Raw genomic sequence first — 19,061 nt, 5'->3', positions numbered from 1 at the left:
TTTTCTGAAATGCTGAGCACCCTCAGTTTCCAATGACTTAAATGGAAAATCATGCATAATCAGCATTTTTGAAACATCACACCTTTTCTTTAGCATCCAGATTTGAAGATTTTGGCCCTACAGATTTATTATGCGCAATTATCTCTAGGCAATAAAAAAAAATATTCCATAGTTTAACCTTTTGGATGATATATAAATACACACATAGACATCCCTAAAAGGCATTTGTCTGACAATCTGGAAAGTGCCAACATTATAAATGGTCAAAAATTCAACAGTCTGCTAAACTATACAATCAGAAGGAAAACAATTCATATTCCATTTGGACTGAAAGAGCAGCAGAATTTCAATTTCCTGGACGGGACAAGGACTTCCAAATCAGATGCTAACTGACTCCAGTAACCACCACCTATGGAGCACAGTCAGGTATTACTGTGGGAATTAGACCACACAGATCAGCATCAGATGATCACAAGCAATTGTAAGTCAACAAGACAAGCTGAAGACATTTTGGCAATATTCTTAAACTGGTGGAATGTAGATTTAATGACAATAAAGACCTGGGATTAATACATTAGACATACATCTAACAAAAACCGAATGTGTCCAGATCTCACAAGCAATTGTTCTCTTTCAGTTGTGTAGTTGTAGTGTGCCTATGATTGTGGCATTTAAAAAATATTTAAAGCAGAAATTAGCCCCCCAAATTGCATTATCCACCCCTCTCAGATTTTGACATTTGAGTGTGTGGGTTTGGCTTTTTGTTTTTATTTTAATCCTTCTGATTACCTCAGTGGAAGAGCTTTGGATCATTCATCCAGCATTAGTAGAGCTGGTGGACATTTGGCCAAAAAAAATGATCCTCTCCAAAAGTGAGCTTGTCATTTGTGCGTGTGTGTAAAATAGTCTTTGACTGAACTTTGACACAATATTTTGAACCAGTCATTTTCATTGTCAATTGTAATTTGAAACAAAATTAAAATTGTTGTTAGTTTCAAATCACATATTTTGGTTTGGTTTTTTATTTTTGTTTTGAGTTTCAGTTTGCCCCACCAGCACCACCCTCTCGTTCTTTACTTCATTACTTCATCCTCTACTGGAAAAAGTCTGAAAAAGTGAGAAGAAAACTTCTCCCACATTTTTTTACTTTTTTCACCTGGAACCATATGGGGGTGGGAGAAAAACTTCTAAAAACTTCTCACTTCTAAAAACTTCCTACACATTTCTAGTTGACAAAAGTAGACGTGTTTTTTAATCAACTTTCTCAAACTTTTTCTACAACTTTTTCCAGATGGAAAAGTATTTTTTTTCCAAAAGCATTTCACTCAACTTCTTCCAGTGGGGCAGAGAGTGAGCGAAGGAGGAGGAGGTGAGGGGTGAAGGGAAGAAATTCAAAAATCCCAAACCTGAAAACCAAAATGAAATGAAAATTTCGAGTAGGATTGTTTTGTTTTGAAATTTCCTGTAAAAATGGGGAAAGAAATAGTCAAAAAATGTTTTGTGGGGGAAAATAATTAATCAGCTCTAGTTATTAGTGTGGTCATCTTGCAGCTTTGTCAGGACTTTATGTTCACTTTACTAAATAATGGCACAGATTAAAAATTTAGCATTTTATAAAGAGAAAGTCACAAGGCCCTGCTTTTGGGGTGTGATGTGGTGTGTTGTGCCATTCCAGACCACACCAGACTGCTGGTGGAATCTGGGCATAAAGCCAGCGTACCTGGCCCTGGGAAGATTCATGTAGTAAAAGGGAAGTAATCTGGTGGCATGGAGCTTCTGTAGTGGCTAAACTGCCCACTTCCCTGCTGTTGTCAGAGGGTGGCTGAGTCCTACCCCTCTGATCAAAGGCTGTCATATCAGCTGTTTGGAGCCACTGCTAGACAGAATAAACAACACCGGCCTTCAGACTGCCCTCATCTACAGCTGAAGAGTAGCCCATCAGATAGGCAGTTTATGATTGCCCAAACACAAAGGCCACTATACACCCCATTTTTCTGAGCTGTGTCAGGAACTCCTCAGCCTTGGCCAAGGGTCTGGGCCAGAATGCTGGTAAATAAGATAAATAAAATAAATCAAGAGTAAAATGGTTATACAGTAAAATATTGTTCGCGTTAATCTGAATGATCATTGTTAGAAGAACTGCTAAGGAACAAAAAAGAAAACCAAGCAAAGCAACCAGTGGCAACAACAGCAGTAACGCTACTGGTCAGCCAATGAAATTATTCTGCAGTGCTGACCTGTTGTGGTTTACACACAATTTAATTTAGGTATAAACTCATTTGCACTCTGGGATCCAAGTCTCCATGAAGATCACCAATAGTATTTCTCCTCCATCTTTTTTTTTTTTCCTGGGGGAGCTTCTGTGAGGTCACCTCATTAATGCAGGTCTCAGTTATTCAGAAGGCAGATGGTAGTTTATTTAACTATTTCACTGTGAAATGATCTATGAGATGTAAGCCTTCCATTTTGTATCCTGGATTGATCATTTCAGCACATAAAACATCAAATCCAGGGGATGCAGCTCAAATCCCTGATAGTTTCTGAATGACCTAGAGCAGGATCTCTCAACGTTTTTTCTTTCTAAGACCCCCTCCCCACCCCCAGCATGCTATAAAAACTCCAGGGCCCACCTGTGCCCCAATAACTCTTTCTCTGCATATCCAGTAGATTAAAAGCCAGGGCTGGCATTAGGGGGTAGCAAGCAGAGAAATTGCTGGGGCTCCATAACACGGGGCCCGCAAAGCTAAGTTGTTCAAGCTTCGGCTTCAGCCCAGGACTTGGGCTTCAGCCCCAGGCCCCAGTGAGTCTAACACCAGCCCTACTCTCTGGTTTATTTTGGCGGCCCGCTGAAACCTGCTCACAGCCCCCCAGTGGGCCCCAGACGTCTGGTTGAGAACCACTGACCTAGAGACGTAACGTTAGAAACTGTGGTTCTCCACTACACAATGCTTGACAGTTTCCTCTTGACTACATCCTTTCTAGAAAACATAATAATGTCTTTCACTTTTATAATCCCCTATATTGTGGGATCTCAAAACACCTTATTTATAACTGAATCTCACAACAACTTTAAGTTCGGTACTATTAAAGCCAGAAGGGGAAACCGAGGCACCAGAGGTTAATAGTTTTTACCCAAGGTCACAAAGCAAGTCAGTGACAGATCTGGGACCAGAATCCAGGCATTATGACTTTTGGTTTCCTGCTTTGACCACTAAATACTTTCTCCTGCTGTTTACAGTTTTTACTATAAACCAACTGGTGTCCAATGCAAGAGTATAGCTCCCATATTATGAGATGAAGGAAAAGAAAAAGAGATATCATTTCTTATCTTCTAGATAATTTTTTTCTTGTCTCCTGTTGCTTTTTGTTTAATTTTAAGTGCTTTTTGGCCTACAAGCTTCATTTTGTTTTTGTTACCTTTTCTTTTTTTGAAAAGCACATAGTCCTTTAATGGCTCACTATGAAAACAAACAGTAATGTCTGGATTACAAAAGATTCTGGAACTCTGGCAATAGTAAATTAACTGGCTGGCAAACTTACAAATGCCAGTAGCTGATGTAATATTTTATATTATGTTTCCTAGATTTTATGAGAGAAGGTTATAGCCCTCTGGGCTTTTTCCTGTATGTGTTTGCATCTTGTCAATCAATCTATTAATTAGCTATTAAATTAGCAGAAAGCTCCTTGAAGGAATTTAAATATACATTTAGTTTCTTTTCACAAAACTCCAACACCACAATATGTACAAACAGAGGACAGTTTCAAAGGCAGTTAGGCGCCTCTACAGTTTCTTACTAGAAAACTTTCTGTTCCTGGGATTATTGTTAGAAATCAAATTGTTTTGATATGCAAATTTACACCTATATGGCTCAAGGACCCTCTGACACGTTAACTGTAATAATTGTAAAAAGAAAAGGAGTACTTGTGGCACCTTAGTGACTAACAAATTTATATGAGCATAAGCTTTTGTGAGCTACAGCTCACTTCATCGGATGCTCAAATAAATTTGTTAGTCTCTAAGGTGCCACAAGTACTCCTTTTCTTTTTGCGAATACAGACTAACACGGCTGCTACTCTGAAACCTGTAATAATTGTGAGGAACTCTCAGTATAGTTTTTATTTCTCTTCGGTCTTCATATATGCTAAATCATTAAGCTCTGAACATACAATAACACAATATATTGTGTATGATCTATACTATTTTACATTGCGAGTTTGACCCAATGATGTTGATTGAAATGACCATTTATATAACAGCATAAACATATGCATCACCATGTAAACTTTTCTGGATAAGGGAAGTTTGCATTTTGTAATCTAAACAATCATGCCAACACTTGCTACTAGATATCGTATTCACTACCATGAGTAGCCCTATTGAAGTTATGTGCAGTTTTCAGGACTACAATATTAGGCTTTGATTCTCAGTCTTAAGCCCATGTGTAATTTTGATATCAATGGAACTACCCCATGCTTGATTACTCTGCTTGATTTTTTTTGCAGAATTAGGGCCTTAGATTGTAGACACTTTGGGCTTTAAGAAAGACAAGACATAGGACAACAGTGTGAGAGAACACGGGGAACAAGCACAAGTAAAGGTTCCTTGCAGAACTGGGTTTTTAAGAAAGGAATTAGAGCAAAGGGCATTTGGAGGGCAAAAATTTGGAGACTAATCAAGTGTAGGTGTCTGCATAATTACAAGGCATGGAGCACAGTGAGGGAAGAGTATATGGAGCAGGAGGAAGAAGAGATAATTGCAGAGATATTTCATTGGCTAGGATAATATTATGTAGGATTTTGACATGAGGACAAAGAGCTTGACATTACTGCAGCAAAACACAGGAAGGCAGCGAAGGGATTCAAAGAAAGCACTGTGGAGGTATAAGCAGACTTTTAGGTGCCACTTTGGTTAAGTCAGAACAGGGAATAGTGAGAGATAGGAAGGCCAGAAAGAATTCTGCAATAATCATGATCAAAGATCACTAACACATGAATAAAGAATTTAATAGTAGAGATAGAGAGGAAAGGATGTCTGACTAATAAGCATTAGGGGCGTTAGTTTATTGTTTTTAAATATTTGTATTTTTGTTGTACAGTTACTGCTGGATCACCTTTCCCCCCCTGAAAGTAGCCTCTATAGTCTCAAAGATGCCAACAGAAAAACAATTAAGGAAAAAAAGAGCAATAATTTCCACATTTCTGACCCAGTGCATTCCACATCAGAGTTTCTTGACTTGAATCATTGGCATCATTATACACACACTGCACATGGCTCATGTTTTATTTTTAGAATATTCTGCAGATAGAAAAAGCAAGTTGCAACATACAGGTTCTCTAAGAAAAAATATTACAATAATTTTAAAATAGTTCTGAAGCAATCCTTGCAAATATCATATACCAATGACTAACATTCAACATCCTGTGATAGAACAAGCTGTAACTGAAGTAATATACTATTCCTTAGTACAATATATAACGCTGTCTTTCTTTGATCCCACTTAAAGGATCAATTTTACTCGTTGGAGGGGTCAGGATTACATGAATGAGGTATTTTGCCTAAATTATGTTATTTCATGAATTGACAGTTATCTAACCAACTCTCTCAGTGCCAACAGAGCTGAGTAAAACAGCTTATTTGCGAGGTACCACTGATGTACTCCTAGGATCCACTGAGATTGTCAGTTACTATGTGCCATAGCTATGGATTGCATATTTATTATCTTTTATTTATATTATGTCTATCATATCTCTTGGTGCCTCAGAAAAACTGTAAAACACATAAAAAAAATCAATTCCATTGACAAAAGTGTCTGCAATACTAAAACAAATCTTTCTTCATCCCACAAAGAAAAGAATCCTCTCCACATAACCTATTGCATTAGAAAAGGCCTGAGTAGATAAAAATGCCTTGCAATATTCTAGCTGAAGGTCATTAAACTGAGGTTCTGCCTAGAGCAAGCAAAATTCTATACTGGCTAACAGGTCAGTCCTGCATAAAATCCCTGATATTATTATTAATTATTAATTATTATTATTATATCTATGACAAAATAAATGGAGAAATCAAGACAAAAGTCAAAAATAGTTAGCTTTATTGTAGGGCACTGTAAGGTCAGGTATAATATTATTGTACTAGTGTGAAAGTAAGGGCAGGTCAACAGTATGGCAGGGATTGAAGCTCTGAGATCAATCCACCAGTGGTTGATTTAGCGGGTCTAGTAAAGACCTGCCAAATCAACTGCAGATCGCTCTCCAATGGATCCCTGTACTCTACCCCTGACGAGGAGAGTAAGGTAAGTCGATGGGAGATTTTCTCCTGTCAGCCCCCCACGATGCAGACCCCGCAGTAAGTCAACCTAAGGTACATCGACTCCAGCTACATTATTGACGTAGCTGGAGTTGCGTAGCATAGGTCGACTTACCGCAGTAGTGCAGACATAGCCTAATTATTTTTATAACTACAATTTAATCTAGTATGTGACTGACTATTCTAAGGCTTGTGTTAAGGCTCTTGGTATGTTGAGTGTTGTGAACTTGAGGTTTCCAGAGACCTGAGTAGACTCACTTGGAGTTGAGGGCTCATGCAATTAAGCCTTTCCAAAAAAACCTGCTTTCTGCTAAACACTACAGGATGGTTTTTTGTTTGTGTTTGTATTTGGTTGGTTGGGTATTTTTGTTTTTGGCACATATATACTGTGTAAATAATACCTCTGTAATTCATTTTGGGAAACAGTCACCCGATTTACATAGTTATGGACATAATTGATTTATTGTATATTTTAATGGCATCTCTGGATGCCATTAGAAAGTACAAAGTTTCTTAAAGAGATGGAATAATGAGGTAATACTTGAAAAGTCTGGATAGAATGATTCCCATATGAAAGGCCCAGCAAAAGTATGGACAGAGTGGGACCAAAACCAAAGAAGAGAAAGCTGTATTCTGAAAGCAGCAGTAATGCAAACAACTATCCTTGCAAACTATTGCATTGAGAAGGTAAAGATAACCAAATTAAGTGAGGGGAAGTGTGTAAATTGGGTGGCAGTCACTCAAACCATAATATAAATCAAAGAGGAAGGCTTTAAGGTGAGATCCGAAGCAAGGGAGTTCAAGATAGATACAGAAAATAATGCTAAAGAGCTTTGACACCCCTTAGCCCAACACCCACCACACAGCACAAAACATGGAGAGTCGCACAGGAAGGAGAAAAAAGGAGTGCAAGACTGGAAAATGGGCAGGGGAGTCGCTGGATATATGGTCAGAGGGAGATGGAGCAACAAGCTAGTGGAAAGAGTTCCACCAACAATCAGAGAAATTTTGAATTGGAAAATAAGCCAGTGAAGGGAATGGAGGATGGGGGATGATATGGCTGAGCTTCTGGTTTTTATGAAAAGAAAATTAAAGCATTTTGTTAAATTTACATCCTTTTAAAAAATATATACACACAATATATTGGGTGAGATCCAGGCCCCATAGAAATCAATAGGAGTTTCTCTATTGACTTCAAGGATTTAACCCATTGTTCATTAAGTATTTAGCTCTGTAAAGGTTTTGGAACACAATTACAAAATAAAGTTGAATTGGATTGTATCATTCAGTCCACATAACCCACCTCAATTACAAGTAACTTCCTTCATTACTGTAATAAAAACTACCATACATCCATACACTGAAGGAAATTAGTTTAAAACCAATAAAATACTGAGGGATTAAACTCTTTGGACCCCTTTTCCCTTAAATAAAGGCCCACTCTACTATAGAAACTTAGGTCAGTTTAACTACATTGATCATGGATGTGAAAAATCCACACCACTGCACAGAGTAGTTAAACTAACCTAAGTGCCCATGTGGACAGTGCCAGGTCATGTCTATACCGATGTGTTGCAGCAGCACAGCTGTGCCTCTGTAGTGTTTTAGTGTAGACAAGCCTTAAAACTAGTACTTTTCTATTCAGTCAGACCTCCGTAATTCATAGCCATGCATGAGAGTAATTGACAGGTGTTAAGTGGCAACAATCATATACTGTAGCATGCACATGCTACTGGATTTTTATTAATCTGAAGTGTTTGCTTTTTTAATTGGAATGAAAATGGATATTGCAAACTGATTGAGATTAATTAGGTGAGACTTGTAAAAGGGAGACAAAAAAGAAGAATGAATTACTGTAGTTCCTGGTGCATTTATTTTCAGATCATTAGATCATTTTTCATCAGGCAGTTTGCAGAGCTGATGAACAGAAGCTATAACCAGCAAAAATTTCTCCGTTTTCATCCAGACTCCAGTGACTAAGCCAAACTAAATCATACAACACCTAACACTTAGCACCAACAGTAGGTTTATATCAAACAAACAAAAAAATAAAGACCCTGAAATTTAATCAGCATTGAAGAGTCTTCCAGAAACCTAGGCAGGTCTGTCACCACTTTTACTCTAATAAAAGCATAAAAATAGGATGTTATCCTAGTCAAGTTGCCTAATTAAAATACATCATCAAGTAGCTCATTTTGTAAAAAACAGTATTGTCAACTCTCACAATTTTATCAAGAGTCTCATGATATTTGATAAAAACAACGGGGAGTCCATGTGGTACCTTAGAGACTAACAAATTTATTTGGGCATAAGCTTTTGTGGGCTAAAACCCACTGCATCAGATGCATGGAGTGGAGAATACAGTAGCAGGTATATACACAGTACATGACAAGGTGGGAGTTGCCTTACCAAGTGGGGGGTCAGTGCTAACAAGACAATTCAATTAACAGTAGAATACCAAGGGAGGAAAAATCACTTTTGAAGTGGTAATGAGGGTGGCCCATTTCAAACAGTTGACAAGAATGTGTGAGTAACAGTAGTGGGAAATTACTATGGGGAAATTAGTTTTTGTAATGACCCATCCACTCCCAGTCTTTATTCAGGCCTAATTTGATCGTGTCCAGTTTGAAAATTAATTCCAGTTCTGCAGCTGCTCGTTGGAGCCTGTTTTTGAAGTTTTTTTGTTGAAGAATTGCCACTTTTAAGTCTATTATTGAGTGACTAGGGAGATTAAAGTTTTCTCCTACTGATTTTTGAATGTTATAATTCCTGATGTCAGATTTGTGTCCATTTATTCTTTTGGGTAGAGACTGTGCCGTTTGGCCAATGTACATGGCCGAGGGGCGTTGCTGGCACATGATGGCATATATCACATTGGTAGATGTGCAGGTGGAATGAGCCCCGATGGTGTGGCTGATGTGGTTAGGTCCTATAATGGTGTCCTTTGAATAGATATGCGGACAGAGTTTGTTGCAGGGTTTGGTTCCTGGGTTGGTGTTTTTGTTGTGTGGTGTGTATAGAGTGATCAGATGTCCTGATTTTACAGGGACAGTCCCGATTTTTGGGTCTTTTTCTTATATAGGCTCCTATTACTCCCCACCCCCTGTCCCGATTTTTCACATTTGCTGTCTGGTCACCCTAAGTGTGTAGTTGCTGGTGAGTATTTGCTTCAGGTTTGGGGACTGTCTGTAAGTGAGGACTGGCCTGTCTCCCAAGGTCTGTGAGAGTGAGGGATCGTCCTTCACGATAGGTTGTAGATCCTCGATGAATAAATCTGTCAGTCTCTAAGGTGCCACAAGGACTCCTAGTTGTTTTTGCTGACACAGACTAACACGGCTACCACTCTGAAACCTGTCATGATATTTGATGTTTTACTGGAGTTGTGTGATTATGAGAATCTCAGCTTTCATTAAAAGAAGGAGAAGTTTCTACCCCTGGTTGTGGCAGAGAATATCTTGACAGTGTGACCTGCGTACACCATAAGGGCACAAATGCTAAAAAGTAAATGAGAACCCAAAAGGTATTGTTAAAAAAAACCCTCATAATTTTTAAGCCAATCTCATGATTTTTGAACATTTGAGGGTGGCAGTACTGAAAAGTAAAAATGGGAGGAAAGGTTTATAACATCTAATGACTATTGTTAATTATACTTATTTCAAAAAAGGCGCCCATCCCTGAGGTATTTCAGTGCCATTCCCTAAGTTATGTGTGTGTCAATTCTGGAACAGAAATTTTAGCATGATTTATGTTTTTACTGCAATGAAAAAAAATCCATGTTAGAAATTTAAACAGAAGGGGCCTTATGTACACTGAGTTCACTTAATTTCAATGAAGTTCTGCTGATTTACAGCAGCTGAGGATCTGGACCACACCATTATGTTGGTTTATGGAAGACAAAAAGTGACACTAGAGATCAGACATAAAAGAGATACTGACCATTTCAGTTTTATTGTGTAAGTTGAGATAAAGCCAAAACTAGGCTATTAATACAAATAGCTAAAATTGTAATCATCCGAGGTGTAACTAGTAACATGGGAAAGGAATTCAAGTATCATTTTATCGAGCATCCCTTTAAGTATTTTTACTAGATGGCTTAAAGAGCTTGTGATTATGCACCCTTCCCAAACTGCTCTACAAACACAGTTCACCCACCATCCAGTGGCCAAACTCACTGTCCTCTCACTGTCCTCTCAGAGCGAAAAGCTAAATCATAAGTCTGTAATATAGATCAGGACTTTATGTCAATATAACTGCATCAGTCTGGGGTGTGGACAATCTACATCCCTGAGCCGTGTCTTTATACTTATCTAATGCCCGCTTTAGACAGTGCTATGTTGAGGGGAGGGCTTCTCCTGTCTATAGAGCTACTGCCTCTCGGAGAGGTGGCGTACCTACATTGATGAGAGCAGCTTTCCCATCAGCATACGCAGCATCTTCACTAAGGGCATGTCTACACTACCACCTATGTCGGCAAAAGTTATGTCACTTAGGGGTGTGAAAAAACACACCCCAAGTGACATAAGTTTAGCCAGCATAAGTGGTAGTGTGCACAGTGCTATGTCAGTGGGAGAGGTTCTCCGGCCGACATAGCCGCTGCTGCTCATTGGTGGATTAATTAAAATCGACAGGAGAACGATCGGCTATACAAGAGATCTTACAGAGGCACAGCTGCATTGGTACAGCTGTGCCGCTGTTAGGTCTCTAGTGTAGACAAGAGCTACAGTTGCTCAGCTGCAATGCTGTTAAGTGTGGACAAGCCCCAAGTTCCACTCAAAACTCTTCCTCAGGCTTGATTACTCTTAGGATTGTCCCCTCAGAAGTGCTCAGCCCACATCCAAGATTCTTTGTCATGCAGAGAAAGAAACTCTCACCACCCTTATAACCAGGGGAAGTAAAGCCTTCATGAGTCAGTAGAAACCACTTAACCCTTCCATCAGGATCAACACTTGATACAGTGCCAGCCTGTATGTTAGTATTTGAAAAATGTATATTTTCTGGCAAGACACCTACTCTGTCTTGCCAGACTTTGCATTTCCCCCTCTGGCAGCATCAGGGCTTGAGTTGTTAAATCAGCCCCACTCTAGACAGTGTTTGCCTTCCCCCTTTGTATTCTCTTATCATTACTTTCAAGGTAGGCCTCAGGACAGGCACAGGGAGGGTTTCTCCAGCAAACAAAAATAAACCAATTCACAAACACACACAAAAATAATACCTTTCCCCCACCCACTTGCAGAGGTTGCATTGTCCTGTTGACCCTGGGTTGTCAATCCTTCCCCATAACAGGCACTCAGCTTTGGTGGTTTCCCACTGTAGGGAGATGAGCACCCTCTCACCCTGGGGAAACCTATCTTCCTGCTACCACTAGCCTTGCAGAAGCTTGTCTTTCCCCCACCTCTCTAACCAGGGAAGGGGCTTTTAAAGGCTCGGGGCAGCCCCTAATTGGACTCAGGTGTCCTTAATTGCCCCTTCTCAGCTTATATGGAAAAGGACCTTTATCATTTTAGGGCTAACATACTGTTTTCCACCACTCTCTTGCCTCAGTGTGCAGGTGGCGGAGTCCGTGTTGGTGTGCTGGAGGTTGGTCCTGGTGGGAGTCACCAAGATCGGAGACCTCCTGGACTACGACCTGGGAGGTTGGGTGGATCCCCTGCCACTCGGTTGGCGCATGGCACTCTCCACCCTTAACACCCCCCCGGCGCGTTCTCCAGGAGGTGGAGGCAACCCTGCCCCCTCCCCCCGCCTCGTGGCTCAGGTTTTCCTCAAGCGGGTCCTGCGAGAGGGTGCGCCCCACCCACCCCTCACTTCAAGTCCTCCAGATCTTTCCATCGGCCCCCTCCCCATGAGCCTTCCTGGCCTCCCCCCTCTTCGTACCCCGAGCTGGCTGCGCATCTTGCAGCTGGTTCATTTTCGAACCGCACCAAGAGACCATCTATATGCACTCCTGCTGCACACACTTCATTTCCCTACCCTCATGTCCTGCCCAGATACCAAATGGCGGGACCTTTTACCAGCAGTGGAGGGTGGGGAACCCCGGTGGGCCAGCTTATTTTCCATCCTAGTCCCGCGGCCTGCCGGGGATATCAGCAGGTGGCTCCTCCATGGAGCTGTGAGCACGGGCATGTACTTGGCACGGTTCACCTTTGTCCCTGAGGCCTGTCCCTTTTGTGGCGTGAGGGAGACCCTGGTGCATGCATATCTTCAGTGTGCCAGACTGCAGCCCCTCTTCCGGCTCCTCCACTTTTCCCCACAGTTGTTTATCTACGCACACCCGATCTGAGGCCCCACGAAGTCACGGAACCACCTCGTCAACCTCCTCCTGGCCATAGCCAAGGTGGCCATTCGTAACACCAAGGAGAGGAGGTTGGCGGGGGGGGAGGGGGGCGGGGAGGTCCTGCAACTGTGGGTCTGTCTTTCGTTCTTTTATCCGCTCACATATCTGGGCAGAGTTCCTCTGGGTAGCGTCCGCCAGCAATCTCAATACCTTTGAGGAGCAATGGGCACTGTCCGGGGTTCTCTGCTCGGTGTCCCCTTCTGGTTCCCTAGTTTTGGCCCTTTGACCCCCATCCTGTTCCCGTTATTGCCTTTGTTGTCCCCCAGACTTGGTTGGGTTCTGGGTTTGGTAGCTGCTCCCTAGACTGGGGGAAGGGCTTTTAGCAGTGGGCGAGCTTGCACTCGCCCACGTCCCAGTGCTCAAAAGGACCACTCTCTTGCATTGAGGAGCAGTGGGTTCGGTCCAGGGTTCTTTGTTTGGTGTCCCCTTCATATTCCCTACTTTTGACCCTTTTACCCTCACACCTGTCTGGTTTTTTTATTCTGTTGTCCCCCGTATTTATATGAGCCCTGGGCTCAGTGGCTCCTCCCCTTAGTAGGGGGGAGGGACTTTTAGCCGTGGGCAGGCTTGTGCCTGCCCACTTCCTGCAACTCAACAGGATCACCCTCCTGCAGCTGCCCAGTCTGACTTTGTCACAATTTGTTGCTGAAAAGATCATGCAGAGCAACACAACTGCAACAAATTATGGTCCCAACAATAGAACAAAAAGCTCTGAATATTTCGCACTTCTCCCTGATCCGGAGCCAAGTGTCACAAAAAAGCTGTCATTATCATCTTCATCTATTTTATGCATTTCCCAATCCTGTGAACAATTTTCTTCCAGCAAGTCCAATACTTGCATCAAAACAGGTTTACTACAACTACAGCAATATTTTAAGCAGAGGAAAAACTAACAACAGCATCTCTTTCTCTCTCCAGTTGAACTGCTGAGTGTTCCCCTGTTGCGATTCTTGAAAGAGAAAAATGACCTATTTTCAAGTACACACAAAGTAGTAGTGAAAATAAACCAAACTGCGGGCTTCAGTTCATCAGATATTATAGAAACCCCACCGCCTGCAGAAAATGTGATATCACAGATGTGGGACAGATCATAACTGAGTTCCAGAGGCTCAACAGGCATAAATTAACAGTGGGAACCAGTAAGGATATATATACACTTTTCCCATTGAGTTTTAGCAAGCAATCGGTGAACAGTACTGCAAAGCAGCGAAGCTACTGAGCCGATGTAGTTTAAATGAAACCTAGAACAAATTCAGTCTTTTCAAACTCGATCTTAGATTCAGAGAGGATCTGGATTCCTTTAATTCTCCCTTTTAAGGGCCTGATCCAACTCCCATTAAAGTCAATGGAAAGACTCCCACTGACTTCAGTGGATCAGTCCCCAAAAGAACAAACCAAGCCTCCTGACCATTCTCTGTGATAGGGCATGCAGCTGTGTGGTTCTGCCATTTGTGGGGTTCATTTAAGAGATCCCATTGTGTTTTTCACAACAGTACGGTGTGCTGACTCTGGTGTCCTGGCCTGCAGGCTGTTTTTCCAGTTTCATGACTGGTGCCAGCCAGGCAGCTGCACACATGATTGCTTGGCTAGAAATCTCCATAGTTCTCTGAGGCCCGTGCATTCCCTCCTTTGTCAGGCCATCCAGCCTGGTATTGAGGTTACTGATCTGCAGGGATCCATTCTAGCTGGGTCCCAATCTGATCAATATTTTCATTGGTGATTTAGATAATGGCATAGAGAGTACACTAATAAAGTGCTTTGGAGGATAGGATTAAAATTCAAAATGATCTGGACAAACCAGAGAGATGGTCTGTCTAGGTTCACCCTTCTTTCAGGGCTGGGACTCACAGGGCTCTCCGCTGGAATACCTTAACGAACACCCAAACCATAAAATATAAACATAAACCTGCTTCTGCCCTCCTTGGGCTTTACCTTAGGCCCTCTCAACTTTTCTCTACTCTATTCACCAACTGAATACCTCCCAGGGATCTTCCTCTGAACATCAATTTTCTCCCCTTTTGTCAGGGCTTCTCACAAGAGCCTGCTCCACTCTGATGCCAGTCGAGTCTCCTCCGGCCTCCTGCCAGACTTCTCTATTCAGAACAACTCTCCTTCTGTGCTTCCTGCTTGACCCTGCCAATCTCTTGACTCTCTAGTCCCAGAAAGTGACTGCAGGGTTCCTTTCTCTCCTCCCTGCAGCCCCAATCTGCTTCAAACTTCCTCTGTTTAAAGGAACCACCCAAGTATTTTCCCAGCTGGAATGCATCATTAATTAAGACTGGCCCACCCTCCACGTACAGCCAGGTACCATAACTGGCCTCTCAGGCCCACATTAACCCTTTCTGAGCCCGTGTGAGGTACACACTCCATCATAATCACCCTGTTGTACCTTGTCATAATCATATACTGAACTCTGTAGGTAGGGAATATCTTTGTTTTACTTGTTTGTATGGTGCCGAATACAATGGCTTCCTAATTTAATACTGGGTCTTCTAGACACTGTTAAGTGCTGCTGTAAAAGCGACTTAGAGGAAGCCATTTGGAGCATACAACACATATTACTGATCCTCCAAACCCAGGAATTATGCTACAGATTTTTGAGCACCATCTACTGGTTTCTTACCTATTAACATAGAGTGCTCTATGTCTGTATGTAACAAGTGCTACCACATTACGAATAAATAAAAATCTGTTGGTCAGGAGGAACTACATCCAACCATCTGGACTGGAATAAAAAGTTTATGAGAGAAATGTCAAATATTCTTGTGATTTAGCCAACAGTGCTCCATGTCTCTGACTACACTAATTCTGTGCACAAAATCACATAAAAACACTATTTTTGCTGGCCTTTGTGACCCATATTTTTAAATATTTATTCACATTCACTTTTTAAGGGAGAGAAATACATGTAATTTGCACTTTGGAATAAGTTGGAGGTGTCCGTGAGCTGCATGTAATTTCATGGATGGCAGAATACCAATTTTACTTAAATGACAGAGCCCCCTAATGTGTCTTATTTAAATGACCTGAAAATATGAAGGCATAAGAAGGAGCAAAAAATGAACCTAAATATTTAAAACCCAGTGCAATTCAATGATATTTTAGTGTGTATTTCACTGTGTGCACCAGACTCACTCTCTGAGGTAGCAATCCTTTGCATTATGCCTCTTCAGAGTGGGCATTTCCATCTTAAGCAATGCAAAGCTCTTGTTGATATATACAGCATGCCCAATCACTTAGGGTGAAATTCATGACCCCTCTACAAAAACCAGTAAGTAAGTTGTGTGCAGGGACACTACTCAGTGATTAGCTGAGGGTTTATAAGAACTCTCTCCTATCCCCAGCCTCTAACCTGCAGTAAGGCTGTGACTGGAGCTAGTCAGACCCTGAAATTCCTGTCTGTAGAAAATTCAGAAATTTCATTTTTTTCAATTCAAAAGCAGAATGAAAAATCAAAATTTCCCACACAAAATTCTGAAATTTCATTTTGGAAAAATGAGACATTTTGTTTCAACCTTATTGAAACATTTAGTTCTGATAAGATTGAAATTGTTTCAGTTCGATAAGGGCAAAATGTTTCATTTTTACTTCACTGAGTCAACTTTTATGCTATACACAATTATAATATAGTCAAAACATTTTGATTATAATATTATATTATGTCATGTTTAAACATTTTCAATTTTATATAATTAGTAAAACAATATAATCAGAATAAAACGTTTCAATAAGATCGAAACAAAATATACTGACTATAACAAAAAGAATTGTTTCAATAACTTTTTAATCAGAAATTTGGACAAAATTAATACATTTTCATGGAATGTTTCAGTTTCTTCAAATCAGCATTTTCTGATGGAAAAATGTTCCACTTGAAAAATAGTGACCAGTTCTAGTTGTGACACCTGCATGCCCTTTATGAAGGGATTTTTAGCTACTGGATCCACGTAATCATGAACCAGTGACCACAAGCTGTCCAGCCCCCAGCATCTACCCCAACCGGCCTCCATGCACTGGCTTACTCAAAGCCATCAGAGAGCACAGCTGCATCCCATGTAGGAGAAAGAACCTATTTTAATTTCATCACAGCAGTGCTCAGATACCACAGGAAATAGGCACCTGAGGCAATTATTGTTAGCTTTAACTCCCTGTACTACTCAAAGTAATTTCTATCCCTCCTTGCTGTTTACACTTTTCAAATACTTGTGGACTCTTATGTTTCTCTTTAGTCATCTCTTAGCCAAGTAAAATATATTTAATTTCTTAAATATTTCTTAATAAGTCCATCCTCTCCTGTTCCTTAATCATTTTATTTTCCCTTAAGTAATTCACTTCATTTTCTCTATCATTCCATTAATGAGGTGCCCAGAAAGAAACAAAATATTCCAGATACAGTCCCACTAGATTGCCCACCAGGGGCATTTTATGGTAGTTTTGCTTCTTCTTCTACTTCCTTCTGAGTTCTGGTGGTCTTTTGCTTTGCCCATTCCATTTGCCCACATCTCTGACAGAGTTTCTCTCAGGCACTGTTATCCAGTTCCCTAATCAGCCTTCCCACCTTGCCCAGCCTCCATCTCCTCAGGGCACCTCTTGCCTTAAGAAAAACGTAGTGACAGCTTTGCCTTTCTCCCCGCAAATGTCCAAGGGTAACTGCCATGGAACTTTCCAATACCAGCTGTCGCTCCCAAATGCCATGGAACCTCAGGTTCCAACATTCTGTCCTTTTCCTTAGACAACTCTTTCATCCTCTTTGCTGGCCCACTAGCTTCTCTTCTTGTTATATCATTGTCTATTGTCATGTTGGATCTTGTTATATCATTGTCTGTTAGATTGAAGAGCCAGTTATCAAATGCTTGTTTCCCCTTCTTCTCTTTGTTAAATTAAATAGATTGAGTGCTTTGAGTCTAGCACTATAGGCATGTTTTCCAATTCTTTAATCATTCTTGGATCTTTTCTTTGACCCTCTCCAATTTGTCAAATTTCTTTTTGAATGCTGGACATCGGAACTGGGCAAAGCAGGTCACACCAGTACCAGATACAGCGGTAACATAATCTATCTACTCCTACTCAAGACTCCCCTGTTTATGAATCCACAGACTGCATTAGCCCTTTCAGCCACAGCATCTCACTGGAAACTCATGTTCAGCTGATTATCCACCATGATTCCTAAAAAGAAAAGGAGTACTTGTGGCACCTTAGAGACTAACAAATTTATTTGAGCATAAGCTTTCGTGAACTACAGCTCACTTCATCGGATGCATTCAGTGGAAAATACAGTGGGGAGATTTATATACACAGAGAACATGAAACAATGGGTGTTACCAAACACACTGTAACGAGAGTGATCAGGTAAGATCTACATGGCAGAGGGGCGTTGCTGGCACATAATGGCATATATCACATTGGTAGATGTGCAGGTGAACGAGCCTCTGATAGTGTGGCTGATGTGATTAGGCCCTATGATGGTGTCCCCTATGTGGACACAGTTGGCAACGGGCTTTGTCGCAAGGATAGGTTCCTGGGTTAGTGGTTCTGTTGTGTGGTGTATGGTTGCTGGTAAGTATTTGCTTCAGGTTGGGGGGGCTGTCTGTAAGCAAGGACTGGCCTGTCTCCCAAGATCTGTGAGAGTGATGGGTCGTCCTTCAGGATAGGTTGTAGATCCTTGATGATGTGTTGGAGAGGTTTTAGTTGGGGGATGAAAGTGATGGCTAGTGGCATTCTGGTATTTTCTTTGTTGGGCTTGTCCTGTAGTAGGTAACTTCTGGGTACTCTTCTGGCTCTGTCAATTTGTTTCTTCACTTCAGCAGGTGGGTATTGTAGGTGTAAGAATGCTTGATAGAGATCTTGTAGGTGTTTGTCTCTGTCTGTGGGGTTGAGGCAAATGCAGTTGTATCGTAGAGCTTGGCTATAGACAATGGATCGTGTGGTGTGGTCTGGATGAAAGCTGGAGGCATGTAGGTAGGCATAGCGGTCAGTAGGTTTCCGGTATAGGGTGGTGTTTATGTGACCATCGCTTATTAGCACCGTAGTGTCCAGGAAGTGGATCTCTTGTGTGGGCTGGTCCAGGCTGAGGTTGATGGTGGGATGGAAATTGTTGAAATCATGGTGGAATTGCTCAAGGGCTTCTTTTCCATGGGTCCAGATGATGAAGATGTCATCAATGTAGCGCAAGTAGAGTAGGGGCATTAGGGGACGAGAGCTGAGGAAGCATTGTTCTAAGTCAGCCATAAAAATGTTGGCATTCTGTGGGGCCATGCGGGTACCATAGCAGTGCCGCTGATTTGAAGGTATACATTGTCCCTAAATGTGAAATTGTTATGGGTGAGGACAAAGTCACAAAGTTCAGCCACCAGGTTTGCCATGACATTATCAGGGATACTGTTCCTGACAGCTTGTAGTCCATCTTTGTGTGGAATGTTGGTG

The 19,061-nt window shown here is 41.4% G+C and overlaps 1 protein-coding gene across 3 annotated transcripts in view; it reads right to left on the bottom strand.

Annotated features, from left to right (window-relative positions):
• BEND5 (BEN domain containing 5) overlaps nt 1-19,061 on the bottom strand; it is a 1,404,194-nt gene that overhangs the window by 579,487 nt on the left and 805,646 nt on the right. The window lies entirely within an intron of this gene.

The sequence above is a fragment of the Caretta caretta genome, chromosome 8 (assembly GCF_965140235.1).
Source record: "Caretta caretta isolate rCarCar2 chromosome 8, rCarCar1.hap1, whole genome shotgun sequence".
NCBI lineage: Eukaryota > Metazoa > Chordata > Testudines > Cheloniidae > Caretta > Caretta caretta.
Note: the sequence above shows the minus strand (reverse complement) of the source record. Positions and strands in the feature narration are given on the sequence as shown.